We start from the raw sequence: 15,303 nt of genomic DNA, 5'->3' as shown, positions 1-15,303 counted from the left end.
GACTCCCATGGTCTCGCTTCCCCCCCTCCATCCTGCTACTACTGTTTGGCCAGCATCTTTAAAAGGCCCCCACCCCCTGGCAGGGGGATTACTGTCAGAAACCAGAAATAGTAGGCAAAGGGTGTTTTTCCCAGCACTCATCAGATCTGTTGAACAAGATCAGGTTACTTTTCATAGACTTGAGTCAGGATGGATGGTGGGGGAGAAGGGGGGTCATGACAGGGGGAATTCTTTTTAATCCTTTTATGTGTGTTCAGTTCAATTGGGGAGGGTGAAGGGAGAAAAGCGAAAGTTTCCATCTTCAGGGAAGTCTCTATTCCATCCCCATTAATGTTCCCATGGGGTTGGCAGGTCTTGAAGTTGAGTAAGTCTGCAAATAACTTAAAAACACAATAGAAGGGCTTCCCTCCACCTCCATCCCCACCCCCCACCCCTTTTTTTTTCTTTTCCTGCTTATAAATGCCTTCCTCGAGACTGAAGCTGGGCAGGACTCCAAAGGAGCAACAGCAACAACAAGCAGCTAGTTGATCAAAGTTAAGCTGCCAATTGCATAACTTTGAGCAACTCTCCTGGCTCGGCTATTAAGGAGCTGAATCAACCCACGAAGATCTGAGAAGGAGGGGGAAAGAAGGAGACCTCCAAATCCTCCAACCATCACACACATTCACACACACACACACACACACACACACACACACACACACACACACACACATACACTAATAACTAGACAGACAGACAGTACACCAGCTTCCTTTGGAATTGTTGATGTTATTAACCTACTCCAGAGATCATGGCTCCCTTTGGACGAAACTTGTTAAAGACTCGGCATAAAAACAGGTAAAGCATTTGTGTATATATGTGACTTTAAAAAAAAATCCTGCTTCATCTCTCTCTCTCTCTCTCTCTCTCTCTCTCTCTCTCTCTCTCTCTCTCTCTCTCTCTCTCTCTCTCTCTCTCTCTCTCTCTCTCTCTCTCTCTCTCCCCCCCCCCCCTCCTTCAATTTGGCTTTCGGGAGAGAAAGGCTGCTGTGGAACCAAAAGCTAAGCCAAAACCAAAAACCAAAACCTAAGCCATCAAGGGCTTACTGAAAACTGACAATTTGGGGAGAATGTTGTTAGATTATTTTGATAAAAGGAGACTAGACTAGGGTATGAGAAAGAGTACAGGAAGGAGGATTGTTTCCCACTCTCCTTTCCTCCTTACCCATTTGGCTGTCCAGCATGCTTTGTCATCTCTCATCCCTTCACCTACATCCTGAAAGGACATTTTAATGAGGAAACCTGAATTCTATTCATTTATGTTCCCAAAGATGCTGAGCTGGATTTTGCTCAGGCAAAAATCTAAATTGGGTCTTGTTCCTGTTGGAATTTTGATGCATATGCAATACAGGGCTTATAATAACTAAGATAAAATTGATAATAAAACCTATTTTTTTAAGATCTAATAATGAAACTATCTTAAAACTTGGGGGTAAGGGAGGAGTTTCCTAGTGGAAATGTAGAATTAAGTAGATTCTTACTTGTATGGACTGAATCTTTGAGTTTTTAGAACTTTCTATGTGGATGGTGGGAACCAGTTGTCCGCATATCTTGTTCTTCCCTCTCCCTTATCTTTGATTTGCTCTGCTTTTTCCAGTTCACTGTGCAAAGGGTGGAAATCCACTTTAAAAAATGGGTGTGTGTATACTTTGTGCTGGAATGCATGTATCAGTATCTATTAAAGTGTTTTCCCTTAGATGTTCACTTTTTTAAGCTAGGAAAAAAAAAATCTCAGGATAATTTTAGATACAGGTTTTGCTTTTTGAAAGTATTTACTTTGGCATGGGCACTTTTCCACTACTTTTCTTCTAATCATACCTGCTTCTACTTGTCACCATTTACTTAGTGTAAATTTAGAAAGCACACAATTACATGGTAGGAGTAGGAAATAGTGTAATTATTTTTAAGTGTCTCTATGGAATTATGGACTGATAAAATGTTAATGCAAATTTCCAGGCTTTGATTTCCAAACTGGAAAATGTAGTTCTTTGAATAATTCTGCCCTTGTGATTCTTACTCTACTACTCTTTTGGTTAATTGAAATTCCATTAAACAAAGCACGTATCTCCACAAAAACAAACAAAAAATACACCCCCAGTTTTAAAAATGTGTCCACTATAGTTTAACATGAATGTGAATTTCCCAGGAATTAAACAAATCCTTGTCTATTCATTAATGAAGAAAATGAAGTGCTTTGAACTTAGTTTAATCTTGTTAATGATTATTCTCATAATTAACTTAATGTGTTAATCATGGTAATGTATAAGCAGAATCCATATAAAGAAAAACCACTATTGGGTTTACAAAGTAACATTGGTCAGTAGGAATTTGCAGTGACAATTTATAGGTGCCATCCAATTATATTGAAGTCATTTGCAGAAAAGTTCAGTAATTCCAAACTTAGTCAATAGGTTAGAAAAGCATCTTTATATGCTCTCTGATAAGACCTATTCTCTAAGGTTCATTTTCTATTCTCATTATATTACTGATAATACCAGACCAACTACTTTGTAGGCATATAAACCTGCTTCCTTTTAAGAATGTAAGTCAGAAAACTCTTTAAAGACGAAATTTCCAATGCATAGTAATGATGAAAAGGTGAAAGTTCATTACAAAATAGAGGGATTTCATTCTGGGGTATTTCTCTGGGAAATTGGAATGTCGTCTCCTGATGGAGTTGCTTTGTCAGAGGTATGTAGTATTACTGGCAAAGGTGGGATATTGACAAAATATGGAAATTTGCTTTATTAAGACAAAGGTTCATTCTCTTTTGAAGACTTTTTGTGTATGATATATTTTAAAGTTGTGAAACCACAGCATGACTGGGGGTAATTTTGAAGAGATGAATATTTTGATATTTCAAGCTGAAGATGGTGAATGTGCCACATGGGCACAGTGCAGTAATCTACGAATAATGAACCTTCCCTTTCCTGAATAGTTAGGATTACAATAAATTACTTTCATAGCCAGTGGAGGGAAAACTGCTGGTGAGATGAACCTGATTGAGTTCATCTATTGATTTCTCCCAGGCTCCTGTGCTTTTTTGGCTTTGTGAACAAGTTTTGTTGGGCAGATCGAAATCAGAGACTATTCCTAATATGAAGATCAAACAGGGAAGAAAAAGAGAAACATCCTCTTTTCCTATGAGATGCAAATTTGAGCGGAAATAGATGAATTGTATAAAAACTGAGTTGTCTTAACTAATTCCTAGTAGTATGATTAACTAGTTCGTGATAGTAAATAATGGCTTTATCTTTTCCATCTTCTGACTGCTGATTACTACATACCGTATTTCAGATTTTTTTTTTTCTGGGCTTATAAACATAAAGGCAGCTAGGCGGTGCAATGGATCTAGTGCCAGGCCTAAAATCTGGAAGACTCATCTTCCTGAGTTCAGATCTGGTCTCAGACACTTATTAGCTGTGTGGCCCTTGCCAAGTCACTTAACCCCCTTTGCCTTTATTTACTCATCTGTAAAATGAACTCAAGAAGGAAATGGCAAAATACTACAGTATCTCTGCCAAAAAAACCCCAAATGGGATCATTAAGAGTCAAACATGAGGGGCAGCTAGATGGTGCAGTGGATAGAGCACCAGCCCTGGAGTCAGGAGAACCCGAGTTCAAATCCGGCCTCAGACACTTAACACTTACTAGCTGTGTGACCCTGGGCAAGTCACTTAACCCCAATTGCCTCACCAAAAAACAAACAAACAAAAAAAAAAGAGTCAAACATGACTAGCAAATATGATGCATACATTGTTGTATTAAATGTTTAGATGACATTAAGTAAATGTGTGTACACCGAGATATCTGTGTTTTAAAAAGTAAAGTAAAAGGAGAACTCAAACATAATTGTTTCATTTTTAATAGAAGAGAGGAGAGAGGAAGAAGAAAGAGAGGAAAGTAGGTAGGGAGGAAAGGGGGGATGAGAAGAAGAGATGAGATACTAGAGATTTTAATCCAAAACATATATTTTTGAATTCTGCATTCTCTGAAAGCCTTCTTCACTTTTATTTCCTTTAGAAGGGTGTTAACTACATTTCACCTGGGTTAAAAGACCCAAATATTCTGAAAAGAGTACATAGTGAATGAGTTTATTGAGCAAGATAGTGAAGCAAGTGAGCCTTCCAAATTTGGGAATAAAGGACTGGCTTTTGGAAGCAAATCATAATTAACACAAAATTTAAAAGGCTTGTATTTTGTAGAATATGGTAAGAACATAAAGGCTATTTTATTAGCTCTGTGCAAGGTGAGCTTAGTTCTTAACACAAAGAAGCTAATGTTTCATAAAATATCAAGGAGGTTTGATACTTAACATGATCAAAAGCCTAAAGGGAGACAAAGAAGTCAGTGGATTTGGAAACAGAACTACCATTTAATACAAGCAGGTAAGCCTATTTTTTTTTCTTCCTCTTTCGGTTATATCAGGTCAAGAGTTTTGGGAAAAATTACAGAGAAACTCTAAGTTCTTTGATATATCATTGCACTGATTAAGTAAGCTCTTCAGACTATCCATTCTTAAGAATTAAATCACCTTGCCAGTGAATGGGTAACCTTTATTTTAATTGAAAAGTCTTTAAGTTGCCTTTTAAAAAATCTACTAACTTTTGAATCCTTCAATAGCAAAATCATTTAATAATGGAATGTATAAACTGGAAAGTTATAATGATTACAATTAAATGGTTTTTCAAACAAGGCAGCATATGACAGGGAGAAGTGGGAGGGAAGTGGGGAATGTTTTGTTTTTTCCCATTCACCCTAAGCTTTTCACACAGATACACACACACACACACAGAGACAGAGAGATAAAGAGAGGGAGACACAGAGACAGAGGCACAGAGAGTCATATACATAGAGACAGACAGAGAGAGTCAGAGGGAGAGACACAGAAACAGAGACAGAGACAAAGACACACACAGAGCGAGAGGGAGGGAGGGACAGAGGGAGAGAGAAGGAGAGGGAGAGGGAGAGACAGAGACAGAGAGACACAGAGAGAGACACAGAGAGAGATGGAGAGATTTCCACTTTTTACTTCTGTAACCAAGCAAGAATCCTCCCTAAGAGGATGAGTATGAATTTCAGAAGATCTCTTTGGTCCTATGAGATGTATTCTTTCCTTTGTCTATGAAACAAAAGAATGTTCTGTGATTGAATCCTAAACCTGATATGTATCTCTCTAAGCAGATATCAGGTCACAGTTAAGAATGAAGACAGAGAGATTGGAGCTCTCTTTTTCAGTAAAATAGTCAAGTCCCTAAAGAGCAATAAACTTTCCTGAAGACTTTCTTTTTCTCATTTGAGGTAGGTGGGTAACTTCTATGGTTCATGTAAAGTAAAGCAACAGGAAACTAGTTGGCATCCAGCCATTCAATAACTGGACATATAATTAGGGAAGGCATGGAATTGCCACACCATACAAATGGATATTTTTGTGTTCTTAGCCAACAGACTCAGAAACGGCACCTGTAAAAGGCAATTGTCCATTTAGATTAGAATTTTACAATAAAATACTATTTTTTTAAAAGAACAATTCGGGGCAGTTAGGTGGTGCACTGGATAGAGCACTGGCTCTGGGGTCAGGAGGGCCACTTGACAATTACTAGCTGTGTGACCCTGGGCAAGTCACTTAACCCCAATCGCCTCACCAAAACAAACAAAAAAACAAAAACAGAATAATTCTCAATATCATTCATCAGCTCTTTAAATATATATTTATATACAATATACATAAAATGTCTATGTATATCTATATGCATATCTATATACCTATATCTGTGTTTGTGTCTCTCTGCATTTCTATAGCTATATCTATATGTCTACATCGCTGTTATTTTCTATCTCTGCTTCTATGTCTATCTAATTTTCTACATCTAGTCAGTCAGCCAGCATTTATTAAGCACTGAAGATACGAAATATAGTCCTCACCTTCAAGGACCTCACAATTTAATGTATTATCTAAAATATATCTATATCTATATACATGTCTACAACTATATCCATCTCCCCACATGTCTAATGTATTGGATTGTCACGATAAAATCAATTATGACATACTTGCTGAAAAACTGCTCAATGGTCAACTCATAAAATGGGTTCCTCTGACATTTTAATAATAACTAACTGCTGGCATATTATTTGAAGGATCTACTACTATTCTTACAATATAAGGTAAAAACTAGGAAGCCTTTTCTTTATGTTTAGTGTGGACTTCCTATGGGCAAACTGTTAGAAATATGTGGAGAAGAGTCCCCTAGGCTAGGCAAGCATAAATAGGCTCTAATCTGCATCACTGGAGGGAAAAGCTAGTTGGAGGATATCACAGATCAATCTGAATATTTAAGAATATTTTATGACCTTCAGCAAATCGCTTAACCTGGATAAGCCTCTGTTAATTCATCTTATAAGTGAAGAGCTGAGCTATATGGCCTTAGAGGCCATTTCCAGCTTTAGAGTTATGATTCAATTTGAACCCTACATGATATTTTACAACTTTACTATATTTCTGAATGACCCCACAATTTTATGATAATATTAATACTAATACTACTAATAATAATGGCTGACATTCTATAGTACATTAAGGTCTCCAAAGAATTTTTACACATCTTTTCATTTATTTATTTTTGTTTTGTTTGTTTGTTTTTGTTTTGCAGGGCAATGAGGGTTAAGTGACTTGCCCAGGGACACACAACTAGTGTCAAGTGTCTAAGGCAAGATTTGAACTCAGGTTCTCCTGAATCCAGGGCCGGTGCTTTATCCACTGTCCCACCTAGCTGCCCCTTAGACCTTTTTAGAAATGAAACCATAAATGAAATCCAACTTACATAAATCTTATGCTAAACATTAGAAATAATGCAATAGCAGATTGCAGTGTTTGTGATAATCAATATAGGTACAAAATGATGACATTTAATTTTAGATGCATTTAGAAGCAATGGAAATGACAATACAGTATTAGAATGGTCAAAAGCCTTGGAATGCTCAGTTCCTGATTTTGTTGCTTAATTACTCTGTGGTCTTGGGTGAATCATTTCAACTCTCTGGGCTTCAGGTGTTTGTCTATAAAGTAAGGCGGTCAGACGGGTTAATTTTTACCTTTCTTTCCAGTTGTAAATCCTGTGATTCAATAATCAATAAAGAACATTAAAATCATGACTATTATGACACAATCTGTCCTATGATTTTCACCATCAGTTCTGTATTTACCTGCACAAAACCTTTATTTTATAGAAACTGATAGTATGTATTTGCAACACCAAGGAAATAACACAGTTCTAAAGCCAAATAAATCACTCTTTTAAAGGATAATGAATAAATCACAGTTTTTTTAAAGACCATTTTTATCCTAACAATGACACAAAATTCTGCCTGTCTAATTAGAGTATTAGAGATTAAAATTTCACCTCTGTGGCTATGGACAAAGAAGTCATTGGCTAGGGGCCAACTTGCTAGTAAGGAAACTCTATGATGTTAGCTAGGCTGACAGCAGACTCATTCTGTCTCAGGGACCATACTGAAGGATTTTCCAGCTTGGTAGAACCTGTCCAAGCCTGCAGTCTACTGACATAACCTTTGGGAAAGCAAACCATAATACATGGCAAGAACCATGCTATAATATTTTGGATCCAATTTTCCGCAAGTGCAAGGCCAAAAGATGTCAAATATCCCCACAGGGCTTCCCTTATGTGCTCCCCACCCCCACCACAGAGTGTGTGTGTGTGTGTGTGTGTGTGTGTGTGTGTGTGTGTGGTGGTGGTGGTGGTGGTATCTATTTTATATGCATGGACACAACAGTGAACTACATACAAAGATGATTATGAATCATAGATTCGTAAGTAATCTATTCTAACTCCTTCATTTTGTAGATGAGGCTAATGAGGCTCAGTGAGGTCAAAACAGTTGCCCAAGCACACATATATAGGTAGTAAGAGATAAGGTTGGGATTTAACCCAGGGTTTTCTGGCTATTTGCATCAAGCATTTTTTTTTCTTCCTTTTCCTCCTGTGTCATGGCCCAGGGCAACTTTTTTTTTTTTTTTTAGTGAGGCGATTGGGGTTAAGTGACTTGCCCAGGGTCACACAGCTAGTAAGTGTTAAGTGTCTGAGGCCAGATTCGAACTCAGGTCCTCCTGACTCCAGGGCCGGTGCTCTATCCACCAGGGCATCTTAAAGTAGGTTTAGTTCTTTCCATTTCATGGAAGCCACATAGACCATAAGCAAGGCTTAGTATGACTACCTTATTAGAGAGACGAATGAAGGAATTGTCATAAAGAATAACAAAATTTTGTGGTAATCTTATCCCTCTTTGTGGTCTAGAGGTTAAATAGAGTTAGTGATCAGGAACATTAGCAATTATTTATTAATGTATATACATTGGCCTTTTAATAATGACTTAAAGTCAAATAAATAACTTCTCCCAAGTTGCAGTTCATTTTTTAAAAAAATTATTATTATTATTATTATTGGTAAGGCAATTGGGGTTAAGTGATACACAGCTAGTTAGTGTCAAGTGTCTGAAGCTAGATTCGAACTCAGGTTCTCCTGACTCCATGGCCAGTGCTCTATCCACTGCACCAACTAGCTGCCCCTACAGTTAATTTTTGATACACATATGCCTCTGAGCAGTAAATTATAGGTATTTCTACCCTAATCCCACACCCTATTCCACATAACCCCTTCCCCACAGTATCCAATAATTTATTTAGCTGTAATTAGAAAACAGAGATTCTTATTAAGGACAGGTGCTGTGATTTTTTCATCCCATAAAAGAAGTATCCTCATCAGTATAGATTAAAACAGGATTTTTTTTTTTTTAATTTAGAAAAGTTGAGGTTCAAAAGTCAGGTCAGGGGCAGCTAGATGGCGCAGTGGATAGCGCACCAGCCCTGGATTCAGGAGTACCTGAGTTCAAATCTGGCCTCAGACACTTAACACTTGCTAGCTGTGTGACCCTGGGCAAGTCACTTAACCCCAAATTGCCCCACAAAATAAAAAACAAAACAAACAAAACAAAAACAAAAAAGAAATGTTAGATATAATAAACAAAAAAAATTAAAAAGTCAGGTCAGCATATCCCCATGAATATGGTAAGATTTTTGTTTTTTTAATAATGTTCAAAACACAATTGGTAACAGAAGTTAGAATCAAAAATACTCATATTGACATTTGATTTCCCTGACAAATGCTCAATGATGCAGATCATAATACATCCATGCCTGCTCATTTTGTCACTTTTTTCATATGTCCTATCAGTGCTCACTACCTTTGATCTACCCAAGGTGCTAGGGGCTACCTTTCTCTTGCCATTGCAAAGATATTTCAGGGGAGAAAAATTCAAAATGTCTGAAAAGTTTTAGTTTATTTTTTCCTCTTAAAAAAAAACACTTTATTATCTGGTTAATGTCTTTGAAATTTTTAGTATTCATTGGCCTGGAAATTTCTTAGAGTAGTCCTTGATGAAGTTTCCCTGCCAAGGCAAGTCACTGGAAAATAGATCCAAATATCTCAGAATTCCAGATAAATACTGTGTTGTGTTGAGTTCTAGGATTAGAAGAAAGATTTAAAGTTGGTGAACAGGTTTGTTGATTCCAGGTGTGTATCTACACCAGTATTTGACAAGGGGGATTTTGTTTTTGTTTTTGTTTTTGTTTTTACAGATAAATTATCTGTTGTCTAAAATGAAATTTCATGTTAAAATTTCAGAGAACATATTTGTACTAGAATACACCCTACATAGACAGATTTATGCTCTCTAATTTCAATGGGCTTTTCAGAATGCTATACTCCTGGAAAAGAAAAAAAAAAGAAAAGAAAAATGCTAGGTCCAATTTCTAAAGAGTTAATGATTGACTTTTCTTTGGGGGTAGATAGTAACTCCATTCCTATGGAGTCCACAAATGGCTAAGAGCATCCTGTAATACTATACCACCTACAGAATGTTTGCTTATCAGATAGCTGAACTTGCAAAGAAAACCCAGTTACAAACATAAATGATCATCCAAGTGAAAAGTAATTATTTTATATAAGGAAAATATAATGGAGGGAAACTATTCATCAGCAAGTGCTGGGAAGTAGAATGTTTAAAAACTTAATCAAGGACAGCTAGGTGGCACAGTGGATTAAGCACAGGTTCTGGATTCAGGAGGACCTGAGTTCAAATCCAGCCTCAGACACTTGACACTTAATAGCTGTGTGACCCTAGGCAAGTCACTTAATCCTCATTGTGCTGAAAAAATTTTAAAAAAGAAAAGAAAAAGAAAAGAAAAGAAAGCTTAATCAATGAGTGAATGGGTAAAATTATGTCAAGTATATTTGCAAAGAAGGAAAATTCTCCATGTTGATGTTTATAAAAATATTACTAATAAATGATTTCACATCTAAATATGTGATTTTTTTTTTACAAATTTAAAATCAGATCCAACTCAATGAACATTTGTTAAACGCTTACTATTATTTGGTTTCAGTCAGAAGATGTAGGTTTAAGTCATGTCTTTGATGAATACTGCCTATGTGATCCCAGGCAAGTCACCTAAACTTCATTCCAGGCAAGTCTCAAAGAGCACACATTACTGAAGAGTAAGCCATTTATATTAAAGGAGATGATTTCTCTATCAAAGAATATGTAAATGTGTAAATAAGTAGATAAACAAACAAACAAATGAATGGCTAATATGAATAGCTAACACTTATATAGAACCTATTACATTCCAGGAATGTGCTAAGCACTTGACAAACATTATCTCATTTGATCCTTAAAACAGGCCTAGGAATTAGGTGTTTTTATCATCCCCCTTTTACAGATGAGGACTTTGAGGCAGAACTTAAGTGACTTATCCATGGTCAAAAAGGTAGTAAGTGTCTGAAGCTGGATTTGAACTCAGGTTTCCCTGACTCTAGGATCAACACCACTGTTGATTCAACACCTAGCTGAATAGATGGGTAGATTGATGAATGGATAACCAAAATAGTGCCAAGATTTACAGATATAAACACAAGAAACAAAAGATTTATTGATTTACAATGTATATTTCAGCATAGAAACTCTAGTGAATAATACGGGATCAATTTAGTAGTCTTCAGGTGTCTCATATTGTATTGGGAAGATAAATCTTACCTCCCTTCTGCCTCACCCTACTTCCCCCTCCAAGTACTAGAATCAACAAATTAACTCTACGGCGGGTTCCTGAATGGGGTGTGTCAATCTACTACCCTACCATGGATTCTATGACTTGCCTTTTCTACTATTGGCTTATGTAAGAGAAGCTTACAGAAGAAATGGAAGAGGGAAGACTAGAGCCAAAAGTGAAAAGGAAATTCTTTAGGTAACATGGAGGAGTTTTGACTAGCAAAATTATTCAGAGATTAAAACTGAAAAGGAGAAAATAGGAAACATTTTGGAGAAATTAAGGAAATTTGAAGGAAAATAATCTCTGCCTAAACATGGATTCAAATCTTAGCTCAGCATCAAGAAATATGATGAAGAGAAATTAAGAAGGATATGAAAATGGGGCAGCTAGGTGGCGCAGTGGATAAAGCACCGGCCCTGGATTCAGGAGTTCCTGAGTTCAAATCCGACCTCAGACACTTGACACTTACTAGCTGTGTGACCCTGGGCAAGTCACTTAACCCCATTGCCCCGTTAAAAAAAAAAAAAAAAAAAAAAAAAAAGAAGGATATGAAAATGATGAAGGGGACAGCTAGGTGGTGCAGTGGATAGAGCACTGGCCCTGGAGTCAGGAGGACCTGAGTTCAAATCTGGCCTCAGACACTTGACACTTACTAGCTGTGTGACCCTGGGCAAGTCACTTATCCCTGCCCCCCCCCCAAAAAAAAGTGGGCCATTGAAAATGATGAAGGATTAGACATAGAACCTAAGGAAGTATACTCAAAATAGGATACCTAGAAAGTAGTAGGCAATAAAATGGTAGTTATTGAGGAAAAGGTAAGTAGAACAATTAGAAGATAAAACACAGGTATAGAGTCAATTTTTGAATGGGACAAATTGGAAAAGTCAGGTTAGTTCTAGTCTCAAGGAGAGGTGGGTGTGGTTATAGCTCTTGAATTGTTCTTAATGACAAGTAAAATATATCGAGTTCAAATTATTGAAAGGTGACAATTGAATGTAAACATTTTAAATAGTGTTAGGGCTGGAATGTAAACACTCACGAGTAGACTTTTAAAAAATTATTATGTTGGGGCAGCTAGGTGGCGCAGTGGATAAAGCACCGGCCCTGGATTCAGGAGTACCTGAGTTCAAATATGGCCTCAGACACTTGACACTTACCAGCTGTGTGACCCTGGGCAAGTCACTTAACCCCCATTGGCCTGCAAAAAAAAACCCCAAGCAAACAAAAAAAATTATTGTTAAGGTTAAAACCTCAATCATTGTAGAGAATGTGGGAAATTGTGCAGTGACTTGACTCAGCTTCATGCTTCTGACATGCCAAGTGATTGTTAGGTGTGTTTCAAATATAGACTGATCACCCTCCCACAGGAGGTAAAATGACTCAAAGACTGTCCCATCCATTCCTCAGGTTTATCTGGAGAATAAGTGTCCTTAAAGTAAATAAAATGAAGACTTCAATATATGGGGGAACAGGGACTATGAGGAAGAGAAACCTGAGTCTTGTCTGGATGATGGTAAATAGAAGAAGGTTAAAAATCTGAGAGAGTTGGCCACTAGGTGGAGCAGTGGATAAAGCACCAGCCCTAGATTCAGGAGTATCTGAGTTCAAATCTGGCTGCAGACACTTGGCACTTACTAGCTGCATGATCCTGGGCAAGTTACTTAACCTCATTGCCCTGCAAAAAAATTAATAAATTTTTTAAAATATCTGAGAAAGGGAGGGGTATGTTCAGCTTTACTATTCAAGTTTAAACAGAAATTTGAGGATCTTCACAAAGAGTTAGGAGCTAGATGTCCTAAGAAATAAACAAATAAGTCAATTGTCCTTAAATGATCCCCTAGATTCTGATAAGCTCTCAGGTAATGGTTCAACCAGTAATGGTCAGAGGAAGAAGAAGGAGTAGTTGGTGATTCTCTGCTGGGTGGTATTGATGCTGGGGTGGGGGTGGGGGATGGGGGTGAACTGAGGCAGTTACTTATTGACCTGATAACAACAAAGTGTCCCATTGTCATCCTGGGGCATGTTTTCAAGACATAAGAGAAAATTTTCCAATATTTAGCAAAAAGAATGACAAGTGCCTACTTCTGGTGATTAACATGGGTGCAAATAACATTCCCAAAAGGAAGTTTAAAAAAAATGTTGCCAGTGATTATAAAGTTTGGCAGGCATGGAGAACTAATCAACCAATTTAGATTTTAAAAAGAATTATAAAGAGGATGGAATTAATGTCAAGCAACAGATAATGAAGATAAGAGCATGCCTTGGGAGTTTAAAAAAAAATTGCATCAGGAATGTTATAATGCCAAAATAAACTAAGGCTCCTCATGACAGCAAAGGGAATACAAAAAGTGTGTGTATGTTTGCGTGTTTTGCTGTATTAAAAGTCAACAGTGTGCCAAAGTGAATAGAGATGTGGCTTACATGCCAGAAGACCTGAATTCAAATCCTACATCTAATCCATATGGACTGCTTGACCCTTATTAAGATACCTTTTCTGTGCTCTCAGTAACTCTCTAAGTCAACAACTTAAAGAGATATTACAGACTCCCAATGGGAGAGGGAAATTCTTTATCTGGGAGCTCCCATGGAAATGAAATCATAGGGCAAGGCCCCTATCTTTGTTAGGAGAAAAAAGAAAAGAGAAGAGAAGATCATACCTTTCCTTGGGATAGATTGGATGATGATAAATGACCAAGAGAGAAAAAGAATACCTGTTCAGTTTTATTTTGCATCTGTTTTCTCTACCAAGGAAATGCACTGATATGTCAGAACAAAAATTACACATAGGGTGTAGATACCCAAGATAACTAAAAAGATAATAAAAGATTTAACTGCCCTTGATGAATTCAAGTCATCTGGCCCAGACAAACTACATCCACACATGGTGAAAGAATTAGCAGGTGTGATTTATGAGCTACTGTCAGTGATGTTTGATAGATCATGGAAAATGGGAAATGCACAAAAAGATAGGAGAAGGGTTAGTGTTCTTCTAGGTTCCACCAAAGGGAAGAGAGTGGAGCCTTGAAACTATTACCAGTGATCACTGCTTTGATTCTTGTGAAAATTCTAAAAAGTTGACTAAGGAGATGATTGATGAACATTGAAAATGTTATGCAATAATTACCAAGAAGCCAATGCAGTTTCAATGGAGTTAGGTCATACTTGACTGATCTCATTTCCTTTTTTGACAAGATTAACAAACTAGTATATTAGAGAGATTCTAGAACCATGGTGTTTGGCTGAAAGTATAATTCACAGATCTCAGGGAAAGAATATTTGCTTTAGAGCCAAAAGGGACTTCGGGGGTTATTTAGTCCAAGGTTCTTGTTTTAAAAAGGAGAAAAACAAGGGGAGCATGATATTGAACTGAGTTGAAAGCCATATTCTCCAGGATTAAGGTTTTGTTTGTTTGTTTTTGATTTTTTGGTGGGGCAATGAGTGACCTGCCCAAGGTCACACAGCTAATAAGTATCAAGTGTCTGAGGACAGATTCGAACTCAGGTCCTCCTGAATCCAGGGCCAGTGCTTTATCCACTGCACCACCTAGCTGCCCCCAAGAAGGTCTTAAAAATGAGAGCTATAGCAAAGTGGAATTTGCTGCCTCAGGAAGTATCAGGTCTCCCCTCCTTCAGATATATTTAAGTAGTGGCTGGGTGACCACTTTATTGCATATAGTAGAGGCTGCTAGGTGGCACAGTGGGTTATAGTACCAGATCTAGTGTAAGGAAGACCTGAATTCAAATCTGGCCTTAGGATACTTACTAGCCTTGTGATACTGGACAAGTCACTTAACCTCTCTCACCTTCAGTTTCTTCAACTGTAACATAGGAATAATAATAGTACTTATCTCCTAGGATTAGTGTAATGATAAATATTTGTACTTTAGAAATTTTAAAGTTCCAGTAAATGTTGTTTACATTGTTGTTGTCACTGGTGGTGGTGTTGTTATTGTTGTTCCTTTTACATGTATGTTGAACTACATAGTTGCTGAGGATCCTTCCAGCTCTCAAAGTTTGAGATTCTGTGACTGGTAGTAGCTCATATGAAAGGAATTACATGCTGAATGTTTAACATTCCTCTGACTTTTGAAGCATAATAGAAATGCTAATACTCTTAAGGAAACACAACATTGACTCA

The 15,303-nt window shown here is 37.3% G+C and overlaps 1 protein-coding gene across 1 annotated transcript in view; it reads left to right on the top strand.

The window, feature by feature from the left end:
- The first annotated feature begins 526 nt into the window (after nt 1-526).
- Nucleotides 527-15,303, top strand: part of RASSF9 (Ras association domain family member 9) — a 49,971-nt gene continuing 35,194 nt past the window's right edge. Inside the window, exon 1 of the mRNA XM_043967825.1 lies at nt 527-840. The gene's annotated coding sequence lies outside the window, so the exon portion shown is untranslated. The remainder of the gene's footprint in view (nt 841-15,303) is intronic.

This window comes from Dromiciops gliroides, chromosome 5, assembly GCF_019393635.1.
Source record: "Dromiciops gliroides isolate mDroGli1 chromosome 5, mDroGli1.pri, whole genome shotgun sequence".
Taxonomy (NCBI): Eukaryota; Metazoa; Chordata; class Mammalia; order Microbiotheria; family Microbiotheriidae; genus Dromiciops; species Dromiciops gliroides.
Note: the sequence above shows the minus strand (reverse complement) of the source record. Positions and strands in the feature narration are given on the sequence as shown.